General features: G+C 43.2%; 2 long non-coding RNA genes across 2 annotated transcripts in view; one reads left to right on the top strand and one right to left on the bottom strand.

The window, feature by feature from the left end:
* Positions 1–27,949, top strand: part of LOC310894911 — a 391,370-nt gene that overhangs the window by 120,011 nt on the left and 243,410 nt on the right. The window lies entirely within an intron of this gene.
* On the bottom strand, positions 4,215–27,836 carry LOC310895603. The gene is made up of 4 exons (XR_014580790.1): positions 27,668–27,836; positions 24,483–24,624; positions 5,696–17,586; positions 4,215–4,807 (listed from the first exon to the last, which is right to left on the bottom strand). It is a non-coding gene; the product is annotated as an uncharacterized lncRNA (long non-coding RNA).

The following is a 27,949-nucleotide window of genomic DNA, read 5'->3' as shown; positions in this document are numbered from 1 at the left end:
CAAACCTGCCATCAGGATACCCTTTTCACACCTCTTCTCTCCTGCTACACGTGCTGGAATAATTTTGCTAGAGATCGTTTAAGTCTCTACCCACTTTTGAATGTCCTCCTTATTAGAGAGTCATCTGTCTCACTGAAAACTGGAAAAAAAAATGTGTTCTTTTTCGTTTAAAACCATAATTAGATTACCTTTAGATATTACTCCCCTCTCTCTCTGCTGAATAGATACGCTTTTGCCTTATTCTCTTTTTAATTATAAGGCTAGAAGTCTTTAACTGTGATATATCTTTTGTATTTGCTGTGTAAAATTTTCTCTCAATTTCCCCCCTAGATTAGGACAACATCTGTGTATACCATGGAGGCCATGGTTCCTATCATTTTTTGATGAATGGACCTCTACCAACTTTCCGTGTTCCTCTCAGAACACCATGCACCACTATTACCTGAAAACTAATTGGAAACATTAATGGAAACATTGCTTAATGTAGCTCCAGAGACGGGCTATGAATTAATTACTACAGCTAACTCTAACCCATCCAAGAATTTCTTTTGAACCACCTTAGGTGCTGAGAACAGGCTGCATGGAGGGCAGAGGGAGTAATCTAGACCCAGCAACTGATCTCCAGTCCTAAAGAGTGGTGCACGATGTTGTTTTACTGTGTTAGACCCCTGCTGATGGGAATATGTTGTATATATAAAGAGTTTTGGCATTAGCCATTTCCCCAGAGTTCTCTTCTTTTGTAGGAAGTGGCTCATGTTCCTTCTTTTACATACTTGATTTATTATTTCAGATCTCTGAAAGCGTGCTCTTTTTCTACAATGATCAGTGAGGCAATATCTACAGACTATGGTAAACAACATCGGGGCCATTATCTTGTTCAAGGCTGACTGGCGTGGTTGGCTACATCTGTATTTGTAAGCTTTAGCATTCAAAACAGGATGGTCTCATCCAAGCTGGGGCTGTTTCAAGGCCTGAATCATATTATGAATGGTGTACAGGAATTGTTTGTGAAAGTGATGGTTGCCTGAGATAAGACCATAACTCTTCTAGCAGTGTACGATAGGGAGGATTCAGCCCCAGTGCCCAAGAACTTTCCCCGCTCAGTTCTATTCATCTGTATGGGTGCAACCTGCATGGCAGTTCTGATGATTTGTGTTAAAATAAAAGCAATGTCTTTAAAAAACAGGGGAAGGGAGGACCCACAACTGTAAATCAAACATTGCATCTCTCATACTTGGTAAAATACCGAAATGAATTATTTGCTCATCCCAAGAGGATCATAAACCTACACGAAGCAGCCAACATGGATTTGTTAAGAACAAAGCGTATTATATTAATTTGGTTTAGTTCTCTGACCCAGTGGATAAAGGCAAAACAGTTTTGGCTGTAGTAAAACTCTTGGCATAGCCCTGTGAAATGTCCTCTCTGACAGACTAAGAAAACTGATCCAGATGAGCACTGCTTAACCCAGATGATACCCCACATCAGAAGACAAAGTCTAACTCATCAAGTCTGAGGCCACTTTCTGTGATAAGGCATCAAGAATTTTCTACCGGCAGGAGGAAAGCATGAGCTAAAATGCCTGAGAAGGAGGAATATACTCAATCAGAGGAAAGTCCTTAAACACTTACACTCAAATAGAACTGGTAATTTTTCATTTTCCACCAAGGAGGACATCTGGGGATTTGGGGCTGACAGCTTTGCCCCCTTCCAGAAACATTGGATGTTCTTCTTGCCAAGTTTCCTGATGATATAAAGCATGCTCTTATACGATTTGCAGAAGATAACCAACTGGGAAGAGATGCAATTATTTCTGAAGACAGCATTAACATTCAAGTAATTGTGATAACTTGGAGAAATAATCTGTAATCAATACAGTAAAATTCAATATTGGTGAGTGGAAAGCGTTTCACCTGTGAAGGGAAAATGGAATGCAAAAACGCCAACAAAATGCCAGATATTGGTTTATGCCCCAGTATAGTAAAAAAAAAGAGTCTAGGGCTGTGCTAGGCCAAAGACTGAATTAAAGCCAGCAGATAAGATCCTGTCTGGCTATTCTTGTGTGCACGCCACATGTAAAAGGTGAAAGGCTATTACGCCACTCTATTTATCAGGGGCAAGAGCTTGTCCTGTTTTGGAGGAACGTATGCTTTAATAAGTAAGGTGTGTGTATGTGCATGCAGACATCTGTGTATATAAGAGGAGAGCTCAGTGCAAGCAGCAGGAGTGCTAAGAGATTTAGACAGCATGACCTATCAAGAACAGGCGACCCAAGTTTTGTTTTGTTTTGTTTTGTAAAGAGAACATCAAATGTGGGCATGGGAACAAGCTTCAAACAGCTAGCAGTGCTACAAAGGGGTTGCTCATTGTTTGTTCACCAGGCTGAGGACAGGACTTGAGAGATGTTTGTTGTACATTCAGAGCAATTTTACTTAAATAAAAGGAAAGTCGTAGCAATTATGAGGACGGGACACGTTACACGGAAGGCTGTGAAAGCCCAGGATGAGGGTGACAGGCATCCAGAGGGTGTAGGTGTGTCTCGTCACACCTCACAGTGTGGAAGTGGCATGGTTTGAGTTCCCCCCTGGCTCTGTGGTTCGCTGCACATTTGTCTGCTTTCTGTCAGCCTCCACTACAGGGCAAGAGACATTTCCAGTGGCTACAAACAGAGGTCTGCTTAGGTTTTGGTTTTGCATTTCTTTTTTCTTTTAATCTCTGTTCTCTGTTTCCATCCCTTAGGATATTCTTAAACTCTCCATTGAATTCACATTGATGATGTTTTCAAAGCAAGAATTGCTACTTTTTTTTTTTTTTTTCACTTGGTACCATTACAAATGACATCTTTTCTGTTAGCCTGAATATTTAGCTCAGTCACTTCCAAGAGTCGAGATAAATTGTGGCTGTATGGCTGAGCTTTCCCTGTATCACCCTGCGGTAGCACGTGCCAGCATCACGGTAATTACATTGCCTTCCTTGCTGGTGCCCAGTGTAACGCTATATGCCTTCCGAATCCTTTCTGCCTTCCCTTATCACCACATTCACACTCTGGAAGCTGTCCAGATCCACAGTCTCAGGCCAAGCAGGTCCAGGGAACAGAAAAGCAGTGTTTTCTCTGCAGCCCTACGCCGCCAGGTGGGAGCTGCCAGGTCAGCAACAGTTTCCCTGATGAGGTCTCGCAAGCACAAAGCAGCTTGGCGAGGAGGGATGGGTGGCTGGTGAAGTAGGATGAGGCCTGAAGGACAGATGAAGCTCACACCATTTCTTCAGCCTAAAGAAAAAGCAATAATATGTGAATGCACAGCTTCTCCCTAATTTTAGACCCCCCTCTGGCAGGTGTATTATGTATTCAGGGTTTGCCTATTCTTACCGTGTTATATTTTTTATCGTCTTTCATCAAATGAATGCGAAGAAGAAGTACAACAAAAGAAAGCATTCAAAAGAGGATCCAGGAAAAAAAAAAAAAGGGCAGTAATTTATTCCTTCAGGATGTTCTTCTTTAATGTCTCTCTACTCTTCTACCCTCCTACTCTGATTAGCTGTTCTCCCCTGAGTCTGAAATTACATTAATTTGTTGGCACAGTCTTTTTGGGCACGCTGAGTTTTGAAGCAACAGTTTTAAAGCCAAGGAAAATCCTACCAACTCGTGCCCAGGAAGTCAGGAGCTGTCATAACAAACATCGCTCTCTTCTGAACTGCCCCAATCCGCATCTTCTCGTCTTTGCTTCCTCTGTGCCCTGCCGGAAAGTGGGAGGAGGGCTGTGGTTGTTTTTAAGCCTGAAGAAAAGGAAATGTGCTTTTTTGCAAGTCATTTGTGGCATCTTATAGTTGGCTGTAAGCCTTGCATCCTTTGTCCTAACCCCAGCCTGACTTTCAGTCCCAGCACATCTTGCACTGTGCAAGTGGTGTGCGTAGTAGTGCATGGGTGCTCAAGGCAGATCGAGGCAGACAGATGCAGATTTTGCAGATATATTTTCATTATAACACAGGTTGAAAACCCAGTCAACACGAGATTTTTCCCATTTTAAAAAGCTTCTGAAAATGAATTTGCCTGTGCTTTCCTTTCTACTGGATATGGATAAGGTGGATTGCATTGCACTGAACTCTTTTACTCTGTTTTATTTTATTATTTTATTTTATTTTATTTTATATTTTATTTTATTTTTTTATTTTATTTTTATTTTATTTATTTATTTATTTATTTATTTTTCAGTGAAGATGCTTTGTAGATTTTAGCTTATTATGAGCGGAGCTCTTCAGGAGCAGAGGGGAGGAATTTGCATGTCTTTGAGGAAATTATCCCAAAAACTATATAAGATGTTCTATGCCTTGTGTAATTCAGAAAATAAGAGAGAGCCCTTATGCGTACTCAGAATTAGAGAGTTTTCAGTTCTAAGTTTTCAAATTACTATTTTTAACATTCAATACATCTATGTCTTAGCAAAAAGATCATAAACTTCCTGGAAATGCCTGCAAAGATGTAGAGGAAGGGGTACTAAAGCTTGGAGGAGCTAGTGTTGCTTGTGCGAGGGATGCTCATAGGAGTAATGGCTTGGAGGATTCAGAAACTGATGGTCGATGAGGTTGACCACCTGGCACACGAGCTTGGATGAGATGCCCAGCTTGGCGACAGGTGGCTTTCTTCTTGAGCATTAGCTCCGTTAGCACAAACACATTAATCAGTTTTAAATAAATGCCATTGTAAATAAAGAATCTGGCCTGAATGTGGCGAAGCGCTCAGCACTTCCATCACTTTTTCAATGAAGTTGGAGCCGCAGGTGGTCTGTCCTTTCGAGAATTTGCTGCTATTCTGTCAAGAAACAGAAAGAAAATGTAAAAGGCTGTGAAAAAGCCTATGTTTTATTCCTAAAGAACATCTGACCTCGTGAAAGGAAAGTTATAGTCTCTGTTCTCTTTGTTACCAGTGCTGTAAAACTGATATTTGAATAGCATTTTTCCTCTGAAAATTGAGGGAAAATATAAAAATTAAAATGGCGCAGATAAAAGCACCGTTTTCTAGCAACCTCCTCCCCGTCTAAGGAAAATGCCCAAGGAAACCAACCAAACCAAAAAACTAAAATAAGAAAATCAGGGTTGCTGTCTCATTGATGTAACGGTGAAAAATACAGGCCTGCCGAGGACTTTCTTGTTATTTTCAGTACCACTCGGTATGTCATTTTTGTGGAGCACTATGTTCTGGTGGTGCCCCGCTGAGGTGGAAACAGTAACGATCCATCAGCACTGCCATTATAAACCTCATCTCTGTAACCTGGGTGTGCACATTTGCTGTCGCTTGGTATTTGTTATAAGAATGATCAATTTTCTTTTTAATGATTTTTAAAGTAGGCAAATACAGACGGTTTCAGAAAACAAAATAGAAAGGTGGTTTTAAAAAAGAGAGAATTCACAAATGACGGCAATATTAATTATTAGCAGTAACAATAGTTTTATTTATATTACAATAGTGCCCATGTAGTCTGTATAACTAGGTGTAGTAAAAGCAGCTTGATTTTTTTTTTTTTTTAATGGATTTAGTGCTGGTGGGAAGCGTTGGACTGAAAAACTTCTGAGTTCTTATTTATTTTTTTTTTCTTTGATAGTGGCCTAGTATCTGACTGGGATTTGGCTTTTATTGTGATAGACGTTATACCTGTGCTCAATTATCTGCGTTGTGAAAAGCACTTTAACGCATGCTTACCTTTAAAAGGGAGCTGAAACGCCCGCCGTGGAAAAGAGCATGTTCACGGAGCAGAGAACAAGCCTCAGCACATAAAGCACGTAAAGCACGTATATCTCGCAAAGCCACGCTGCGGAGGTGCAGAAGAGATCTCTGAGCAGGCTCCAAACGTGCTGCTGCGTTTACGTGGTGCTGAAGGCAGGAGCTATCAGCTCAGATGCTGGAAGCGGCACACCGTGCTAGTGCAAAACCCTGCCCACGCTAACACACGGTGCTACCTAGCCTGGAGGGGCACAGGGCACAGGCGGCTGTATCGGAGGTCGCGCATACAGCTGTTCCTGACACAGTTACTAGCTGATCCCAGTCCAGTGCCCTGCATGGAATCTGATTTGTCCAGAATCCCTCTTGGACAGATGGCTTAATACAATCTAATTGCTTTTTTTTTTTTTTCTGCCCTCAACTAAGCTTGTCAGCAGAGTCAGCCTATGATGTAGCTGAGGATAAAAGCAAACAAAGGCAGTTAGACACTTCTAATTTTCGTCATATACAGTTTATCCTCTTCTCACCACTCAGTCTTGAGCACAGCGCTGGCAAACTTACGTTGATTTTTACTGTAGTTTCTTAGATTAACCACGATGTCTCAGGCTGGATCTAATCACACACACACTTACTTTTTGGGTGTATGCATCATGCTGACGCGGTACATTGGACTATTTTTTCCTGTAGAGTAATGCGCATTGCTTATGTAGATTCACATTTAAACCTCACTGTCTGATGATGCATCGTGCTGCCTCTAAAGACTTAGTGAGCAGTGGCTTTCATTTAAAAAAAAAATAAAATCATAAATATATTTTACTGCTTGGATTTGGTGCAAATGCACAACTGACTTGTTGGCTCAATAGATGTAATTGCTCTCAAGGAGCCTTTATGGTCTATTGTTTCAATTATAAGTGAATTACATAGTCCCCAAGTACTTACTCATTCTGCATTCAAGGAGAGTGAAAAGATCAAGTCAAAGCAGGAAATTAGACAGAAAGGACAATCGTTTTATTGAAACTCTTCACCTTCTGAGTGGGGAAAGGAAACACACCAGGAAGAGCCCAAGCCATTCATGGATGACACATTTTATCCATCTGAAACCATTTCAAGCCCTGTATAAATTCCGATGCTGAGAACAAGAGTGCCAGAAGGGCATAATGGCTCTGGAGGACCAGCTACACAGATACAAAGTTCAGTGTAAGAGAGGAGCCCAAGCAGGAGAAAATGGGTTGATGAACAGATTTGGTGCCTGAGAGACCGAAGAAAATCTGAAGAGCCAGGAGGCACGGTGTGCCCTTCCGAAAGAGAAGAGACAATGTCAACCCTAATCAGACATTGAAACGTCGAGGAAGAGTGTGGTACACAAAAGAAAGACACGGAGGTGCCCCAAATTATCCTACTCGGTATGCTGCTGCCTACAGATGACCGACTGGAGATTATTTAGGACAGGGCAGGTCCTCCCTCACACCACACACCACATGAAGGCTTGCTGGGAAGCTTCCCTATGGAGCTGGACTCCACAGTTGTGGACTTTCTTCTGTTACTGTATTTCCTTCTCTGCCATCAGACTCTGTTACTGGAGTGTTGTTACTCTGGACTTTGTTACTGGAGGGTTGTAACTTTTTTTTTTTTTTTCTGGACCAAAATGGCAGCAGATTACATTTATTTTTCTCTGGGGCTGTTCAGAAGTGTAAAAGAACTAAGAACTCAGCTCAAAGCCGGCGTTTTTTTAGCTTTACTACTAATTATTATTTTAATTCAGTTCTTTGCTGCCCATGGGACCAGCTGTGATGGATACATGAGGTGAGGCGTCTAAGCCACATGCAGTGCTAAAATTCAAATTCAGAGACTTAATGGTGTAAAGGACTAAGCCATGCCATCTATTCACTGTCTAGCAAATTAACTGAATGTGCAAAGTCATCTCTTATCTTCACTAGCATCTTCTGGAAGAATCAATTTAGGGAATTATCTAGGACAGATACATCGCTTTCTCTAGTGAATATAGGGAAATCCATGCCTATCTAACTCGTGGGGATCCGTGTTTGCTACACTGTCAGCATGAGCTCTTTGACCTGATTTCTGGTTCATGTGGCCTACCTCAAATATTTATTTTCACTGTGGTTTTTATTTCATTTTATTTTTTATTTCTCTTCTTTTTTTTTTTTTTTTTTATATTGTTTGATCACTACATGGTCTTTGTGTTCCCTTTCAAAAGTTCTCACTGAAAATGTAGGAATCCCTGCTCTGGTACTTTACAGATAACTCCACTTAAAACTACACAGTCCCTCTTGAAATGGATAATGGGACCAGGACCTTGCTGTCCTCCTACAGCCCTTTTTTTTTTTTTTTTTCCTGTCGGGTCATCTTTTCATTAGTTACCACGTTAATTAAATCCAGCACCTCATCTCTGTCTGGACTGTCCCGCTGCCCTCCCAGCCCCTTCCTCCCAGCTGGCATATCCGTACTCCAGCTCTGGACTTTGTTCTGTGCAGGTTTTGCTGCAGTCCGAACACCCGAGCTGTGCTGCCTGTGAAGGGACAGGGTTGGCATTTCACCCCAGGAAAATGAGTAGTTTTTCCTAAATTAAGCCATATCTATTCTCTTATGGGAACTAGGCCTAAGGCACAGCACTTTCTGCTGTATTTCCTGGTGATGTTGACCAGGTATTTGCCGTCCCTGTGTGCTAACATGCATGGAGTCCATTTTCAGGTGTTCAGAAGCCCTCTGTGGACCTGTCTCCTGTACTTTGGCCCATCAAGGCACTTTTTGAGAGGAACTGGAGAGCCCTGCTTTGGTCTGTGTCCCAGGACACCCCAAAATGTGTCGCATCTCTGACGGGATGAGACTTGGGCACACAACATCCTCCTGCCCCATTCCTCGTGCTTTATAGGAGGCAACACGCACGTGTGGGCCAGAAGGGTGTCGAGAAGACCCTCAGGTTGCACAGCTGAGGGTCAGAACTGCAATTGGTGCCACAAGATATCTGCGCCACGATATCTTCATCAGTCTATGTGTGGTCCTGAAACTCCCAGCATGCGGGCTGATGCCCATGCCGCAACAACGAGCAGCTCCTTTCCTCTGATATGTTGCCGTAACGCAACATCAGATGTCCAGGACTAATCTGTGGAGTGTGCATTTGTGTGTGTTGTTCTCAAGCAACACGTATTTTCTGGGATAAATAGGAAGAGGAAAGTCAGTCCAGGTAGCTTTCAGATGACTGCCGGGATATATGCAAAATATACAAGAGAATAAAAGCAGATCCAAGCATGTATGTAAAGGAATAATGAGATACAGAATAATTTTTGATAACAATAGGATTATAATAATAATAGAATGTAGAACAAAAAAAAAATCTAAAAAAAAATATTCTAAGTATAATTTTTAATACTAATTTACATAATTCTATATAAAATAACATGAGAGTGACAGCTGGGTTTTGTAGTCAGCATAATTGGAAGCAGTTTACAGAGCGATTTTAGATAAAGAAAAGGGATTTGAATAAAGATCACTTACTCCTATCTGACCCTAGAATAATTTCCCATCCTCTCATTTTCCAGACTTCTCAATAAACTACAGCAATAAATTGTGTGGATCGCTACATTTCTTAAATGGTGGTTTCTTTGATAAGCCACTGGGCTGTGCTATTACTCTACATTTTAAGTGCTCATTTCTCCTACACCAGCTTCCAACATGTTATTCAGAAGAATGACTGCTGCTAGTGGCAGACAAATTGTACAGTATCATAAGAATCTGGTCAATAATTAATGTCACAATAGCAAATAATGGCCTGGATTTTAGCTCAGTTGTAATTTTTGTTCTCTTTGTGTACCTCTAAATGCATACAGTAAACCAATTTCTGTTGGATCAAAATAGTTTTCAGGCTCATTACAAGTATCTAGTGATGCAGATTACTTGTAATTGAATGCTGCAGTCCAGCTCCAGCTTCTTTGCAACCAGATGCTCCTTTCTTCATAGGTAAATGGAAAATTCAATCCAAATGTTTTTTAAAAATAAAAATACATAGAAAGTTTAGCCTCAGGCCATATTTTTCTCCATACTTTTACAATGCTGTCTCCTGCAGTTGATGTCAATCAGTAATCATCCATGTTCATCTCCGCGTTGCATGGTCTTGGCTCTTAAAGGTGTTGCTCCAGAAAAGTATGCAGCAGTCAATATACTAAAATATTAATAATATTTTAGCCGAAGCAAAAAGATCAAGCAAGTGGAAATAACCCACTCCTCTCTGGCAGCTTGCTTAGTCCTTTTGATGTTCAAGGTTGCACTGTGTATTGCTTTTTTTTTTCTTCTTCTTTTTTTTTTCCTTTTATTTATTTATTTATTTTTTTTCCCAGTGATCAAGCTACAGTGCAAGGTAGGTGATAAAGATTCCCTCTCTGTGCTCACTGGGTTGTAACCTTTGTCAGCCACTCAGCCCCAGATTTTGTTCCTGGATTAAATCCTGGAAATTCTGTGTATGATTTATAAATACGACTTACTTGCCAATATACCCTGTCTTTCTCCCATTTCTCCCATTTGAAAATAGTTATGAAGCCTTCTTATTTCATCCATGTAATGCACTGAGTCTGCTTGACTCGTGGCGGCCTGCAGCTCCCTCCCGAGGGGAGCGGAGGGGCAGGCGCTGAGCTCTGCTCTCTGGGGACAGCGACAGGACCCGAGGGGACGGCATGGAGCTGGGACAGGGGAGGGTCAGGCTGGGTGTGAGGGAAAGGTTCTGCACCCAGAGGTGGTCGGGCACTGGGACAGGCTCCCCAGGGACGTGGTCACAGCACCGAGCCTGCCAGAGTTCAGGAAGCATCAGGACAACGCTCTCAGAAAACACAGTCCAATTTTTGGGTGGTCCTGTGTGGAGCCAGGAGTTGGACTTGTGATACTTGTGATTCCTTTCCAACTTCGGATATCCCGTGATTCTGTGATTTTATAACTGTGGCAGCATTAAATGAGGAAACAAACTTCACTGTCTTGAAATACAGTTTGAATAGCATAATGTCTCTGGCATTATTCAGTATGATTTATAATGGCTGGCAATGGCCAAAATCTTACAATCTGAGTAGTTTTAGCATTAGGTATGGTATTTAGCACATCTGCTACAGGGTCTTCAGATCAAGAAATTCAACAGGTTAGGCATCATATTGTGAGGTCTCAAATGGGATTGGCTCAGTAAAATGTGTGAAAATGTTCTGGTGGTCTCAGCAGAGCCTGGTGTGGGCTCAGTCCAGACCTTGCCAGACACGTGTTCGCCCCACCTGGCAGCATCCCGAGAGGTCACAGACTCCCTGGCCAAAGAGTGACCAATCCTAGGTAATATTTCTACCTGGTCTACCTAGGTAATATTTCTACCATGCCTCAAGTCAGAGGCATGACAGGAAAATGGTGTTTGAAAACTTGTTCTTACACAGACCGAGCTGCAGAGGTTACACGGACACTTCAGGTTCCAAGACCGTCCACCTATCAATCTGAGGAACATGACAGTTCCTATAATATCTTGAAAATTGCATTAATTTTAATGCACATCTTGATCTATAATTAGTTAACAAGTCTCTCTTGAGCCAGCTATGACAATGGTTGCTAATTTTTAGTAGCATATTTATAGATCTGGTCACTAAGATATATGGAGTTCCTCATCTTTTTACTGCTGTCCTGGAGCACGTAATTATTCCACTGGATCTAGGGACACGGCTGGAAATAATTCTCCAACTGTATTATTAATAACACAGTAACCACTAAAAGTAACTTTTAAAAATAACTCATTTGCCTTTTTTTATATTAACATTTATTCACTGTTTATATTATGCAAGGTTTGGACGTGGAGTTTGACATTCAGAGCTTTCCTTTATGGTTATTTTCACATTCTGGTTCTCCAGGACTTTTATAATCAGGCTGCAAACATGTCTTTGAGAGGCAAACAAACGATCGCTTTTGCTTGCTTTTGACTTTTCCCTGAATCACATATTGCTAGTGATTTTTATGTAGGGTTAATTTTGATTTTTAATTTTTAATTTTGATATGTGGTGTCAAATGTGGCTGGGTAAAATAGAGATTTGATGTCTTTCGGAGGCACTGGTCTTGATATGTCCTTGGAGCCCTGGAAGAGAGGGGTTGCCTCTAGGAGCAGATGCAGCAGGTGGAGAGGGGTGGATTTCTCCTGGGGATTTAACATCCCAGAGCAGGGCATTTTGTGGAGCCTCCTCACCTTCTGGAATAGGCTTTAGCATCCTTTGCACAGACATTGGCTTTCACACTAACAAAATTACCAGGGGGTCAGCTGTACTTGTTGTCCCTCCACCGAGGGACGTGGCTCTTGGAAGTGCATCACCTTGAGCTGCCGATGTGAAAGCAGCTTATTCTCAAACAGCCTCTCTCTTCCAGAAAAAGCAAAAAGCCTGCTTTCCTGCTTTTAATCCTTTTTCACCCTCTCCTGAAAATAAATTAGATGTTTCTGTGCCGCGGGGTCTGCCAGTAAGGACAGATCCTGCCACCCCAAAGGACACTAGCTACTGTTAGCCAGCCACAGCTCTCCTTCCCCTCTTTACCAGGGTGCTGTGGGCACGCTGCTGTCACACACAGATGTGGCCTTCCCTCTGCCACCTCCGTCACCACTTGGTGACACCCCAAATATCTCAGACAATTGACAGATTCCATCCGATTTACTGATTTCCCAGAAATGGATACCCTGGACTGCTGCAGCAGAGGGTGCTAAAACTTCTCTTGGATGCTGATTTCACAGGTGCCTTGTAATACTACAGAAATATGGAATGGTTTGGGTTGGAAGGGGCCTTAAAGCCCACCTAATTCCAACCCCCTGCCAGGGGCAGGGACACCTCCCACCAGCCCAGGCTGCCCAAAGCCCCATCCAGCCTGGCCTTGAGCACCTCCAGGGATGGGGCATCCACAGCTTCTCTGGGCAGCCTGTGCCAGGGCCTCACCACTCTCAGGGTAAAGAATTTCTTCCTTACATCTAATCTAAACCTACCCTCTTTTAGTTTAAAGCCGTTCCCCCCTTGTCCTATCACTGCACTCCCTGACGAAGAGGCCCTTCCTGGCTTTCCTGTAGGCCCCTTTAGGCCTGGCAGGCCGCTGTAAGGTCTCCCCGGAGACTTCTCCTCTCTAGGCTGAACAACCCCAACTCTCTCAAGATATTGCAGCAAGGGACAAGAAACGAGTTTCCAGGCACTTTTTTTATGCACCACAGTCAGATGTGTGCTACTTAGCTTACAACTTTTATTCCCGGTGAGTGCTTTTCAATGTCCTTGCCCAACAAATGCAAACTTCTCCTCTCTTAACCCCGCCACCTCCTCATAAAATGGTAATTCTAACTTGGAAACAAACTTGAGTAACTCTGATAAACAGAGCCTCTGTCAGTGCATTTTGTGAAGAGTACACTATGTGAGTCAGGCAGAGCTGCAAAAGCAAGGGGTTTACGGGAGGACCAAGTACGGGCATAGATGTTGGATGCTTAAAAGAGGACGTCACTGTCAGAGATTCTCCACTTTAAAGTGCAGTTATCATCTGGAAAGTGTAAAAGTGACATCCTGGTATGCCACATTTATTCCTCCTCCGCAATTTCTATTCCAAATTCACTCAGTCTTCAAGTCAATACCGTGTTTTTTTCTCTGGCTGCCAGCACAGCTAGCTCAGCCTGTTACCTGAGAATCAAGCTGTGTTCTTTCTGCTTATTAAAACATTGCCAACTGCAAAGCTTCTGGAAGCAGACATTAACTGGCAATGCAGTGGGAGAGGCAGGATTGCTGAGTATGACATGGCTAGCACATCCCTAGCTACAGGAAAGAGAAAAAAAAAAAAAAGCGGTCATTAAACTCAGCACATGTGCCTCAGGAGACCCACAGAGAGCACATATTTACAGTGCCTAGGTGCCATTTTTATGCAGTTACTTTTCTGACTATCACCGCATTTCATGATGGAACAGCTAAGGAGGGAGCCAAGGAGCCCCATACTCAAGTCCCAGCTGTGCCAGATTTGCAAAGGATTCATTATAGAGGAAACAGGTAAAAAAAAATGCAGCCAGGATTTATTTGCTATTGACTTGCTCTGTCATCCCTAAACTGCAGCACCTTCTGCAGCTTGTAAACCTGGCCAAGGTGCACTTACACCTTACTTTATACATCCTCAGTTGCTGAGATAACTTAAACAATATCTTCACAAAGGGATTAAGATTCCTGGGTAAAAAGAGGAAACAAAAAATGATGAGCGAACAAAAGCTCTAAATAGTTCAAAATTTGCGCTGGATCCGGAAGAGCATCTTAAAGTCCACATATTTATCTGGATCTGATCTGAAGTGTATGAACTCCCAGTGTCTTAAAAGGCAGTTCTCATGAGAAAGTGTCTCAGATGCCCGTGCTGCTTGTCTCATCTAGAAACACCTCAGGCTGGAGTGGTCACTGCTTTGCACCCCGTGTAACCACTTATCCCTGCAAAGGCTGAAAACAAAGCAGGTGCGAGATGCTAGTGGATTACAGCCTTTCAGCACCTTCTTTCACACACAGGCACAGAAATGGATAATGAACCGTTCGGAGCTGCTCAATTTGGTTCTCATCCCAGCAGCCTCACTGATGTCTAGAAAACACCTGCTTTCCTCGAGGGCAACATGGCTACAGATGCCAGCAGATGAGCAGCCTTAGACAACTTTCTTGGCTTAGGTACAAAATACGTAGCACTAGCGGGCCTTTGGGGACCTTGATTTCTTAATTTCTTAAGGTCCCGATTTCTCCCAGCTAGCAAATCCACTGCCTGGAAAATTATAATCTGACAATCTGATAACTGTCAATTATAGCCTACCATTTTGGTGGTCTCCAGATGAAGAGAGTTTGCACACAGAGGATTCTGTCCCTGACTGTGCTCATCGTGAGCCCACTAGCTGTCAGGTCTCTCATAGTGCAAACTGACTGCATCAGTCAGTTACTGTAGTGGCTGCCTTTGGGCCAAATTCAAGGGTAATGGGGCTTAACCAGCTGTGTCAGCTGATCTGCATTAAGCCTCCATGTGCCTGAATCACAGACTGGCTGAGGTTGGAAGGACCTCAAAGTCCATCTGGTCCAACCTCCTGCTCAAGCAGGGGCACCTACAGCAGGGGGCCCAGGCCCACGTCCAGGTGGATTTTGAAGATCTCCGAGGAGGGAGACTCCACAACCTCTTTGGGAAACCTGTGCCAGTGCTCGGTCACCCACACAATAAAAAAGTGCTGCCTGATGTTCATCTGGAAGCTGCTGTGCTTCATTCTCTGCCCGTTGCCTCTTGTTTTGTCAGTTAAAAAGGACATATGTAGTAGCCTGCAGTGAACAAAACAGATGGATTCCTGTATTTCTTTCTAGTGTCCAACTGAAGTGGGTAGCACAGGATAGTCCTTGGCAAAATCTTCAGTTCATATCAAGGAAAGAAAGATGTGAGTTTTGCACTTCAAACCTAAGCAAGCTCAGCACTGTCAGCCACTCACGGATACAGGCACTGGACATGTCTTTAACTCCAAAGGCGTGAAATATTACCTTCAGTCAAGTTGACAAGCATTTTTCTTCCAGAATTTAGTCTTCAAGCCCACAAATCTCAGCAGCAAGTACCACACAAATGTTTAAAATTGGGCAGTGGGTAAGACCTGCTGCTTTTAGTTGTCTTTTAACCTTTACTGAGCTACTGTTCTTTAAATGGCTGCTGCAGCTACCTAATTTCCCTCCCCAGCATTGCCAGCTGATTTCAGCTATTTAATTATTTTAGTTAATTTAGTTATTAAGCACCCAGCTGGAGAGTGTCATGACTTTCTACAAGGACATGGACCTACGGAGAAGGAAACGCACATAGATCCAGGCTGTACCTCAACATGGTCCTCCAGGCAGCTGGAAGCTCCCCTGAGCCATGGACAAAGGGAGCTCAGCACCACCCACCCTCTCTGTGTGAAACATCTCAAAATAAAATTTCTGATTTTAGGGAAATCTTTTGGGGCTTTTCCTGTCGTACAAAGATTGCATAAGCTTCATTTGCTTAGAAAAAGAGCCCCTACTGGCAGGGTCTTCTAGGCGGACCAGTCCCTCGAGTGCAAGGACTCACCCATCAGGATCTCCTGGCAGATCTCTGCTCCTATTTTTGGAAACTGAAGTTCCAGTTCCCCTTATGGGTCACAGCTTTTGCTACCTGATAAGAAAACTACTTTTCCTCACAGAAGGCCAGAATCCCTGCCCTGCCTTTCTCACAACACAAAGAGCACGAAACAAAATGGAATTGCAAAAGAGCATCACAGAAGCCCCATCATCGCCTCTCCCCCGGTGCTATGTGAAGGACAACAGAACAGTGCCATTCTGTACTAGAAATGCTGGAAAAAAAAAGTGAAGGACAACATTCTGTACTAGAAATGCCGGGAAAAAAAAAAAAAGAAAGGTGATTGCCTTCTCTTTGATTAAAATAGTCACCTTGCAAACACAAATAGCCAGTGGGGATGAGAGATTTTTGAGGACACGCTACAACGGAGACTTTGGGTTAGCCATTTGATCTGGGACATTTGGTGCATACAGTACACTTCTTTTTTACGAGTCTTCTCTGTATATTAGTTTTCTCTTACATTAATAGAAAACACAGCTACACAGCAGCGAGACCCTGAGGAACCGCCCCTTACACTAAAGCTACTTCAGCCATTGCTGATTTTTGATTCAGGTCTAGGCTTTGAATGCTGTTGCCTACAAAATAGGGCCAGTGAGATAGAGAGAGGGAGCAGTACAATTTCTGGTTCAGATAGCATTGCCCCGTTGTGGTTGAGGGTCTAGCTTAAACTTTGTAATGAACAGGTAGTTGAAAATCAGATACTCTCCTTTCTGCTCCTTGTTGTTATTCCCTGCCTCATGCAGCCCATGTATAAAGGTATCTGACTTGCTACGAAAGGAGTGAAGAGATTAATTTGTTAAGTCAAATATTCACATCTCCCAGAGAACGGAGAGGAAGTCACCTGAAGATCATTTATAACGGGCAAGTTGCTGAGGAACCCTCTGGAAAAAAAAAGTATAACTGCAAATCCGTGACAGGGAGGCTTTCTGACAAGGGATGAGTCATCTCCTGCCCCCCTGCCACACACCTGGAATTAGGACTGCTGGTGGGTAACATCCTGTCACACGGGGGCTCGTTTTCCATTGACTTCATCAGCAGCCGTTACAAGTCTTGGGGTCAGGTTATCCAAAAAAGATTCCAGAGCATCCCTATGAGGGCTGCGATAAGGCACTGTGATAAGGGAGGGGATTATAGGGCTTCGCCGTCCTCCTGGGGAACACCAGACAGATTTGCAAAGTCAATATCACTCCGCTGATCAACACCGGCACGAGAGCTGGCTTAAGAGTGCCTTACAGGGGGATTTTCCATTTGGTTTAAACTCGGAAGGTAAACTAATTACGTGAATGAATGTTTCCGGCTGGGCAATATCAACCATCCGAATGCATTTAGCCGAGGAACTATTAAATACAGTATATCTTTAGCATCACAGGAGGCAATAACTTACCCTGCGTGGCAGCTAATCATTGCTACCTCAGCTCTGCCCGCTCAGCCCCTTGGAGTCCCAGCCACTCATCACCGGGCCATTCGTGCTCAGCCATGCACGCAGCCACCTCCAAAGAGACACAGCCCCCTAATTACCACCTCTCCTCTCGCTTACCCCGCTGTTTGGAGTATGATTCAATGCTAAAACGGATCTCGGCAGCACAAGAAGCCTGTCTCGCACTCCCTCTCATTTAACGTGGTGGTTCTTGGTTTAATCCACGCCGAGGCACAGCCGTTCATCTGCTGCGGGGAGTAGCGCCGTCTTGGCAAACATCCTCACGGGAACATGCACCGTCGGCGGCACTGTTGCTTTAGGTCAACCTACAACCCTTAAAAAGATGATGCAAAAAGGGTTTAGATTTCCGTAGGCATTGAAGGGTCTTATGGAAGCTACTCACACCTGTAGAGATAGTTTTCAAAGACATAGTTTTCAAAGATTTGCCTTAAAATCTTGAATTTGTAGGTAACCCATGGCATGGCAGGTTGGCTCTTGGCTCAGTGTTGGTCCTGAGAAGCCACCTGGGTGCCACCATGTCCCACATGCCCGATCTCCAGCTTGCTGTATAGCTATTGCCTTGTACCACTGCCTCAACCAGGTCTGCGTGATGCTTCCAGGACAAAGACAACCAACACCATTTTACCAATTTTATTTCTCCCTTCCGGCTGAGGAGGAAGAAAGGATGCAGAATTTATCAGAAGAGCTTTAAATAGCATCTTCTTTCTTAGATTCTCTTCTTCCCCCTCTGCAGCCCATGGTCCGACCCCTCTTCTTGTCTCAGGGCTGAAAAGAATTTTCCTAACTTGTTATCCTTATTTTAGGCTGGTGTAAAGCTTTTTGTGCAGGACTGGCCATCCTGTCTCTGATGGGCAACTGTAGCTCAGCACTGAGGATCTGTTTCTCATCGTGTCCCTTTGGACCTTGACATCACTCCCTGCAATTCCCAAAGCTTGTTAGTGATAAAGATAGTAACATCCTGAATGTGCTAATAAATATTTGGATTTTTTTTCAAAGCTGCTCTTAGATGTTTCTGTTATAGTGGTCCTGGCTTTCTGCTTGGGTTTGTCTATAAAGGGACAATCAGGAAGTTGATTTAAATTAACTGTAGGCAGGAGTCTAATGTGAATTAGCTAAATTGCATTAAACCTCCCATTTCACAATTAAAGTGGCCTTAATATGACTTAGCCTTGGAAGAGAAGTAAACCAAATCAAATCAAAGCCACTTTAATTCTGACAGCTCCCACAAAGGGCTTTAATTAATGCAGTTTAACTAATCCACTTAAAAATTCGGATCAACTTTTCTGAGCAACTTCACGTAAACAAGCTCTTCCAATGGCTCTGCGCCGAAATGGTAGTTTTCATTCATAAGGTAAATCCGCGCAAGCCTTACTCTGGTGGAAGTCCCACTGCAGAGGTTTGCACTTGGGTAACTGCATCAACCGAAAGACTTGCATGAATATAAATCCGGACCAGCTCGACTCTTTGCAATGCCTACCAGCTCCTAGCAACTGTGCTTTCATAGCATCACGCAAAAGAGAGAGAGAGAGAGAGAGAAAAAAAAAAAAAAAGACTACCTCATCAATTCAAGGAAAAGGAAGAGAAAATGATGATGTGCAATCCCATCTCTCTCCTTTGGTTAGCACAGAGGTCAGCTATGTTGGTAAGTAGCTGGTATAATTTGCCCTACTGAGTCCTTGTACTGTATGCAGGCAGGCTGCAATCAGGCTGGGATCTATTTTAGGTGGGATGAGAACTACATTAGCACAAAGTTAATTTGCTTGAATGGGCCTTAAAATGGTATAAATTAGGGCATATAGTGATTTTGTCTCTTTTTTTTTTTAAACACATGCCAGCTCTGGTTGGGGTCACGGCAAAGGATAGGGCTTACAAATGACAAAAATCACAGAAGATAACATTGTCCAGAAATAAAATAAAATATAAAGAAAGGAAGATTATTTCAGCCAAATCAGACATTTAGTCAATTTGCAGTATATTTCATCAGTGTGCGCATCAATCTGGCCCATTAAATAGTACGCCCTTTAATTCCTTCAGCCTTTATGAACAATTCCCTTTGTAGCTCAAATGCTTGAAGAAGGTAGTGCAGCCTTTTTCAGCATGAATAGGGGTGTTTGACTTTCTCAGTTAGCTGAACGTCCTTCAGCAGGGGGTTCCCTGAGGCACACAGTATTCCTTGGCTTGTTACCCTCCTTCTCGGCACTTCTACCCTGCAGGGATGCAGGGAGAGCCAGCTGAAGACTTTCCACCAGGTTTCTTCACTTTTCCCAAAGCTTGCCAGTCTGACAGCTTGAAATATCTTTTTTATTTTTTTATTTTTTTTTAATTTTTATTTTTTTTTAAGAATAATCTGGCTATTCCAAAATGCCCTTCCCACAAAGTAACTCAGGCAGCTGTAACGCTCTAGCAGCACTGCACACAAATAAAATATTCCCAGTGGGAAAAAAAATAATATGCCAGCATCACCTCCGCTGGATCAAAAGTTATGTCAAAGATGATATCAAAGCATGAAAATCTGCTTGCATAAAAAAGCCAAAACCCTGAAGCCATCCCAACCACCTTCAAACAAGCCGGGAGTCTGCACAGGCAGAGCTGCTGCACAGCAGTGATGGATTAAGAGGCAGTGCAATTTCTAGCCAAATTCCTTCAGCTGCTGCCATCTTCACTCAGAGTTGTTTTCAAACTGTGAAAAGTTTAACTTTAGGGGAAAAAAAAAAAAAAAGCCATTGCACAGCACTGAAAATCCTGCTTGATTCAGACACTCAGCTCCCGTCAGGTAGAGTTTCCTTTAGGGCAGCAGAAGCAGGAGATGTCCTGTCCCAGCTCGCGCCACAGTCTGTAAGGGAACGGATTTCTGTACAGATTTTGCAGGTGTGGGGAGCAGCTGGCTCCGGGGATGGGTAATAGGGTACGCAGCCCTCCAGCTCAGCATCATTAGCTCAGGCACCACACGGGCAGGAGGAACCTGCAAGTTGCTCGCTCCGATGAAGCCTGTTATTTATTCACAGCAGCACCTGCCTCACAGAAGATGCTTTCCAAGCCCTTAAAAAGCATGATTCCCTCCTCCTCCCCCCCCCCAGAAAAAAATATTAAAATAATTGCAATCTAACCAACAAGTCACATTTCAGGCATCTTTGAAACAATTTTACCTGGGGACCAATTTGATTTGCTGTATGTGACACGGCACCAAAGACTGCTAAGTCCCCAGCAGGGCCACGGAGCCGCGTTATTCTCAGGCAGCAGCGTGGCTTCAGCCACATGTTTCAGCTGCAGAATTGGCTGGGAGCTGGAGAATTGGCTGGGATGTCCTGGGCCCGGAGGTGGCCACCTGCAAGCAGTGGTGGCCCAAGGGACCAAGCATCTCCAGCGCTTCCGGGCGCTGCTGCTATTCGATCAGTTTGGCCTTGCTGCCTTCCTGCTGTGGCAGGCGCTGCGTGGTTCGGTGATATGCAATTGTCTCTGTCATTTCTCTGCAAGGGTGGGAGCTCATCCTCCCACAGAAGCAAGACAAACTCTCTGTGCAACCTTTCTCCTGGAGGCTCTGCCCTCACAAAAGGAGAACTGGGGGACCAGGGATGAAATGGGGAGCAGCTTGTGACATGTTCCTGCGCTTAGTGGCCAGCTTGGCCACCAAAAAAATGAATTCTGCTATTTGCATTTTTGCAGTTGAATATTTGCATTCTGTCATTTTACCCTTAGATTTCCAATGCAGGGGGATAATTGGTGTTAAAGTCTGGGGATCCCGATCACTTACAGGTGATCAGCTGCTTTGTGTGTTTTGTCTGCACAGGTCCTGCACAGAAGTCATTTAGCAGCTGGGGCAAAAAGCATCTTGTGCTGCCCCATAATGAAGAAAACAGCATATCTCCTCCCTGCATTGTTTCTCTCTTCCCAATAGGACTGTGAGGTAGCACCTCTTCGCAAACAATAATAGTGATAGAGGGGAGATTACTCAACTCACAGCATTTATAAGGGAAGACAGCTTTCCCCTGCCCTGCCCATCTGCAATCCCTGCAAAGTCTTACTCTTCACCCACTTAGGCAGTTGGGAGCATTTCACAATGAAAACACTTTTTTTTTTTTCTTTTTTCTTTTCTTTCCCAGCTCTGAAACATGAGAATGAAAAAGCTAAAAATGATGTAAACGATGTTTCTACACATTTATTATTATTATTATTATTATTATGTACTCTTGGGATGGATAAAAGGTATTTGATATGATTAATGCTGATGCATCATTTCCTTGGGGGTGTCGATGCTCCCATTACTATACCATTCACTTTTTCAGTCCTCTCCTATAGTCTTCTGCACCTTCACAAACCTGGCTGGCTGCTTCTCTTACTTTCGTAAATGACACATAGACCAAGTAACTCCAGTACTTCTGAAATGGGAACGCAGTGTGATTTTTCACAGTTTAACTTCTAGCCCGAAGGACTCTGTTTCCTTGTGCTTGTTATTGGTTTCTCCCTCCCTGCTGTACCTGGCTACTTTGGGTATCTCTCCCAGTTTATCTGTGCTGAGAGCTGCACTCTCCTTTTTATCAGTTTATTTATCTCCATTTAAATACACACATTATAGTCTGGTTTCCTTTTATTTCTTTATTTGCTCAACTTGTTTATAGCATCTTTGTAACTTGCTATGTCTGCAGTATCTAGCGACTGATCTGGTCTTTTCAATCTAGAGTTTTGCTTAGATCTCCCAACATTTTGCAATAGGTTTTCTTTAAAGAAAAAAAAAATAAATAAAAATCAAGCTGATAGGCATAATGTTTTGACCAATGTCCTATAAAGAAATGTGTTTTTTTTTTACATGAGTGAATAATGGGAATGGTATGGTTGGTAATCACACTACTCGTATCCCACCTCCTACTTGGCATTACTAGTCAGCAAGTGAAGCCAGGCTGTTGAAGAGTGTGTCACAATATTGGAAAGTCTAATTCGGAATTTCAGAATCTGAAGTCTAAATTCTATTTACTAATATTTCTGGCATTTTAATATGTGGTTTATGAATATACAAACTATTGCCAGTTATGCATGAAAACCAGACTTTCACATAATCCATATGAATAGTTGGCTGAATGGTGGTACTTTTGTTGTTGTTGTTGTTTTTTGTTTGTTTGTTTTTATATATATTTGTTATTTCTCTATATATGAAAAAAGAAATGTTCCAACAGTCCAATCAGAGACAGCATCAAATAGCTCTGGCTGGATAAAGTTGTTTCCAAACAGCCTCAAACTTGGGATTTTTTCCAGACCTATTTAGCAATTCTTTTGAAAAGCAATAATAACTTGAATGTGCACACATGCATTTGAAAGTGCAATTTATGAACACAGCCACAGCTATTAAAATATATTTTGTGAATAATTCTCATTGACTCCCAAAAAATCCTCCTAAAAATCTCTCGTTGCCTGTGGAGAGAGGCAAAAAAATTAAAAATAATAATAAAAAAGAGTAATTGAATAAAAATTTGGCAAGTCCTGGAGGAAACCATGTTTGTATAACCAGAAATTGTTACTGTCTGGTTCCAGTGCTTAGGTACTGTGGTGAAAAACCTTGACAGTGTCATTACATTGATTACAATTACTTTAAAAGAGGCTATAGTGAGGTGAAGATCAGGCTTGTCTCCCAGGCACTAAGTGACAAGACAAGGGGAAATGGTTTCAGGTTGTGCCAGGGGATGTTTAGGTTGGATATTAGGAAAAATTTCTTCACTGAAAGGGTTGTGAAGTATTGGAACAAGCTGCCCAGGGAAGTAGCTGAATCACCATCCCTGGAGGTCTTCAAAAAATGTGTAGATGTAGAGCTTAATGACGTGGTTTAATGGTGGACTTGGCAGTGCTAGGCTAAAGGTTGGACTACACGATCTTAGAGGTCTTTTCCAACCTAAATGATACTATGATTCCATGATCTAATTAGGATACTGTAATTTTTTTGTCATCTAATGTAAGCTGTTTTTTTTTTTCCCCTGTATTTTCAAAAAATGTCATTTAGATTTAAATGGGTGTTTCGTTCAACTTGAAAAATGTCTTTATTTATTTATTTATTTTTTAAAAAAAGGAAACCTAGATCCATAGAAGCAAGGAGGTGGAAGAAGAACAAGGTGGGGGGGAACTGAGACACCTGCCTTCAGATCTTTTCTCAGTTAAAGAAATTTAAAATGAGCCCAAAGCATGGGTTATGAAGGCAATGGTGTAAGTCAGCCCACTTTGGTAAGTGGCCTTGTCACCAGGTGTAAGTCGTTCTCTTGTCTTCCTTTCAGTGAGTGCTGCTGTCAACAGCTGAGATGTCAAGATCCAGAAGAGCCTGGATTTTGGTGTAGAGTCCTCTGGGAGGAGGAAAACACGGACACGAAGCCATGCTGTGGCTGAGGTAGGGAGGGCAGCCAAGGGAAGGGAGCGAGTGTAAATGCTGCCACACAACTCCCATTTGTTTTTCATGGACCAGTGCAGGGACAGACAAAATGCTTGGGAAATGTGAAAAAAAAATGTTGCTGCTCCAAGTGGAACCAGCTCAGCTTTCAGCTTGTTCTGACTCACTGAATTCAACCCAAATTTCTAAGTGCTTTTGCATCAAATTCTCTCTATGCCCACATGTCCAGCTGCTAATAGGTCCTTTCCACTCCTGATCTCCCTCGCTCCATTATGTGGTAATGTTTTGCTGTTCCCACGTTCTATTCTTGCACTTTCCTCCTGGTATTTTTTCAGCAACCTTTAAAGAAAATGAAGACCAAGACGGAGCCCTGTGGAGACGGCCACTGTGATCCGCTGCCAAGGCAGGGCTCTCTGTGTGTAGCCTCACCGAGCTGCCATTTTCTCGTGAGCCTTGACCGGATCCCATCCTTCCCTAGGGGGTGGGACAAAGGTTTGGATGCTGCTCTGGCTTGTGACTAATGCACAAGCAGGTGGGAGAGAAAGTATAATATTTCCAGTTCTCCAAGCCATGGGGCAGCTGGGAGCCAGGAAGCTGGTGTACGAGTGCCATGGGCATGCTAGAGCTCAATGGCCCAACACCTGGGGGCTGGCAGCTGTTCCATGGGCAGCATCTGCTGTGCTTCAGGGAAGGGGTGGGAGAGTCAGCACTGACCACCTGGAAGGGCTGTGCTTATTTCTTCCTCCCCTGTTCCTGTTCCAGCATTGTCCCCATGTCCCCTGGCTCTGGCCGCTCTAAAAGAAGAGCCCCTTGTCCTCCTGGGGGGTAAGTGTCCCTTCTCATACCTGTTTGCGTGGGACAACGGGTGATGCGTTGGAGCTGCGCTGTGCCTGAAGTTGGGTCTCTGCAGACCAGCAGGAGGAGGTGTTAGATCCTGTGAGGAGCTTTGTTTTCGTTTCCCTTCAGTTCCCTCAGATCTGGAGAATTCTGAATAATGAATGCAGCGTTTACAGGCTGGCTGAATTAAGCAGCATTCAGCTTAATTAGGGGGCTGGTTATTCAGGGAGAAAATCAACACCTGCATTAGGTATGCAGTCCAACGTGCGGTGCAGGAGAAGGTAGGCAAAAACCTGCCTGCAGACAGCAAACCAACTGCAGGTGTCCACATGCCCCCTTTGGACAACCAAACATGCCCACAGCCCCTGTGCTTGCACAGATCTCTAAAATGGCTTTTTACAGCATCGTTTCCTCAGCATTCGATAGCTTCCTGGCTGGTCCCAGGTTAAGATTTTTTATTCATATTACAATATCACTTAAGCATCCTGCACTGGCTGAGCTGAGAGTTACCTGGACCATAAAGATGATCCTAAAGTAAACTTAAAAGCTTAGGCTGAGTGTATCCCTCATTAGAAAATGAGGCTGTGGTAGTTTAATATCTTCTAGCTGAGGAGTTGTGACCTCAGAGGCATTTCAGGTTGACAGGAACAGGACATTTCCATTTCCTACGTAAGCCTGGATGAAAGCAAAACCCCCAAAGCCTTCTGCCAAACATATCTAAATTTTCCCCTATATGTGCCAGTAGGGAGAGCCAGGCTTCATTTGCTGGTGTTTGAGTGTGTGATAAGTAAGGCCTTAGGTAAGTTATTTCTTACTATCCCTAATAGTAGATTGCAGATAACAATGGAATTTGTAGGGTATTTAAATAGCTACAGACAATTGGAAACCTTGTGTGGAAATCTCAGGTGTAAGCTTTAGGGGAGGCAGAGACCCAACTTCTCCCTGTGCAGCATCAGTACAATGGGATCCTGAAGGAAGACTAAATATTGGTGTATTTGAAGTGAGGGTGCCTGTTCACAGCCTTCAGCTCTCCTGTTTCCTCCAAGGATTAGACTGTTTTTCTAAACATTTCAAGTTCTCTTTTTTACTCCTGGAGGTCTTGTGCCTTTTGATTTTCATTAATAGTTTTGTATTAGTTTGCAGCTTTCTGCCAATCTCTTGTTTTTAGTCTTGGAGGGCAGTTTTTGGTCCCCAGCACACGCTTAAATTTTCTAAGACGCTGAAGAATTTAAAGCTTATAAGGGCAACCCTGTTGACACCGGTGGAAATAGTCAAGTGCCCAAGTAAGGCATAAATTTAAAAGCCTTATTGAATGGATTTAATTCTGGAATAATGCTACAGAAATAGGGCAAGTTGTCTAGATTTATATTGGGTGTTGGGAAGCAAAATCAGGACTTAATTTACTTTACTGGAAGCATCTCTAACACCTTAATAGATAGGTGCACTGCTGTATAAATGCAGTTAATGAGGATGATTTGAGACTTCCTATACACTGTACTTTTGAAAGCTTACTGTAAGATATTGCAGTTGTAGCAGAAATTGCAGAAAGCACCACGTCCCCATGGTACATTATGTGCAGCACTTCCCAGTGGCAGTAAATGTTCTGACTTAATCAAAAAGATCACATTTCTTTCTATTACCACCTGCCTGGAGAAGCTAGAATAACTTTTGGCCAAGGAATACATTAGTTTAAATCTTAAATTTCAAAGCTAAATTGCACAAAGACTTGCAGATGTGATTCATATGTCCCCCATTACTTCCAATCTCTTTCTTTTTCTCCTGCTAACTTAAATTTGTGTGAGAAATGTGATGCTGCAGGCAGCGACTGTGCTCGGCGCGAGCAGGCCCAGCCCCAGCCCAGCGGCCTTGCAGGCCGCCTCCTGCCATGGGAGGTCCTTCAGCTCCTAACAAGTCGTGGAGCCACCCTCCTCCCTTTTACAAATTATCCCCAAACAGCTCCAGTTTTTAAATTTCTGCCTTCCGCTGCTTGCAAGGTTCATGAGGTGCTTTCTGCGGGAGTTGGTTAGCCTTCGGGCTCTTCCCAACCTGAGCAGCTTTTGGCTTTTGGCAGTTTTGTTTCTGCCCGCCGGGTCCCCATTTGGTGAGGTGGGGATAACGCTGGTCACCCGCCCACCACACGCACCTGTCGTGAAGATTTATGAAGTGATATTTGCAAAGTGTAAAACATTATTTATGCCAGGGGCTGTGATCTGTCGATAACAAATGGGATAAACATTGGGTGGTTAAATATTTAAAGCACAGTCTTTGGAACTGGGACATCTGTGGCCTTTCCCAGCTCTGCTAATGGCTTCCTGCCTTTTCCCAGACAAGACATTTCACTGTTCCTGCCACTTATCTCCCCCCGTATTCTATAATACATCTGTTTTGTGAACACTGTGGTGAGCACTGCTCTGATTAGGTGCTGGCTGAAAGGTACACCGGTGTCTTCAACACTCAAAACTTTGGACAGAAGATTTCAGTGCAGCCTGAATTCAGAGATGAAGAGGAAGAGCAGGTCTTCCACCAGCCACCTTCAGGTTTATTGCAACTTTCCTAGTACTTTCTATTCTCAATATTACATCCGTTGTTTACCTTGAGGTGCCAGGGCTGTTTTAGGGGTCACTATGTCACACCTTTGGGAAACATTTGGCTGAAGACAGTGATAGCTATATGAAGTGCAACGGCCTGAGACCGAGGAGGTGGCTGAGGATAAAATATTTAAGTATCCCTTCTGCTCTTAAACTCTGATTTGGTGAATATAAAAGAAACATGCATTCCTGTAGCTTTGATAATAAGCCTTTCCACCTTTAAAGAGAAACCTTTTGTTGTTTTTTGATCCTGGTTGGTGTATTTCCCCTAACTCCAGAGGTCAGCTGTGCAGGTACATAACCAGGTACCTGTCCCTTTTGTATCATGTTGAAATACTGATGGAAAAGAATTGCTGCAGACATAACCCCCAACAGTTTCTCCAACAGAATAGTGAACATGGATCAGTCAACCTGAGGGAGTAGCCCCAACTCCAACTATGAGAGATCATTAGCTGGCTTATATAACACCCCGCTGTAAGTATGAGGACTGACCCATCTTTAGCAAAACCTCCTATTTCCCCATGTAAAATGTCCTCTTTCAGTCATTTACTTATGCAAGTACATCCCTTGCCCTGGTAGTACATCTTAGTCTGCGGTCCACTTACCTGACTACGATCCAGTGGAATACTCAGCACAGTCATCTCTTATAAATCCCATCCAGGGCACTTTCATGGCAACGTTACTTGATGGTTCACAGCACAGAGCACACTCTGTCCCTGGTACCAGCTTCTGACTCAACTGCAATGTGCATATTTTGAGACGGAGGATTTTTTCTGCGGTACTTAATGTTCGGAGAGAGTTTAATCAAGAAACATGAGTAATTGGCATTAACATTCACTTCTGAGCAAGAGAACAGCTTTGATAGCATCTATACTCATTAGACTTTT

Source organism: Anser anser (assembly GCF_964211835.1).
Source record: "Anser anser genome assembly, chromosome: 2".
NCBI classification, from domain to species: Eukaryota; Metazoa; Chordata; class Aves; order Anseriformes; family Anatidae; genus Anser; species Anser anser.
Note: the sequence above shows the minus strand (reverse complement) of the source record. Positions and strands in the feature narration are given on the sequence as shown.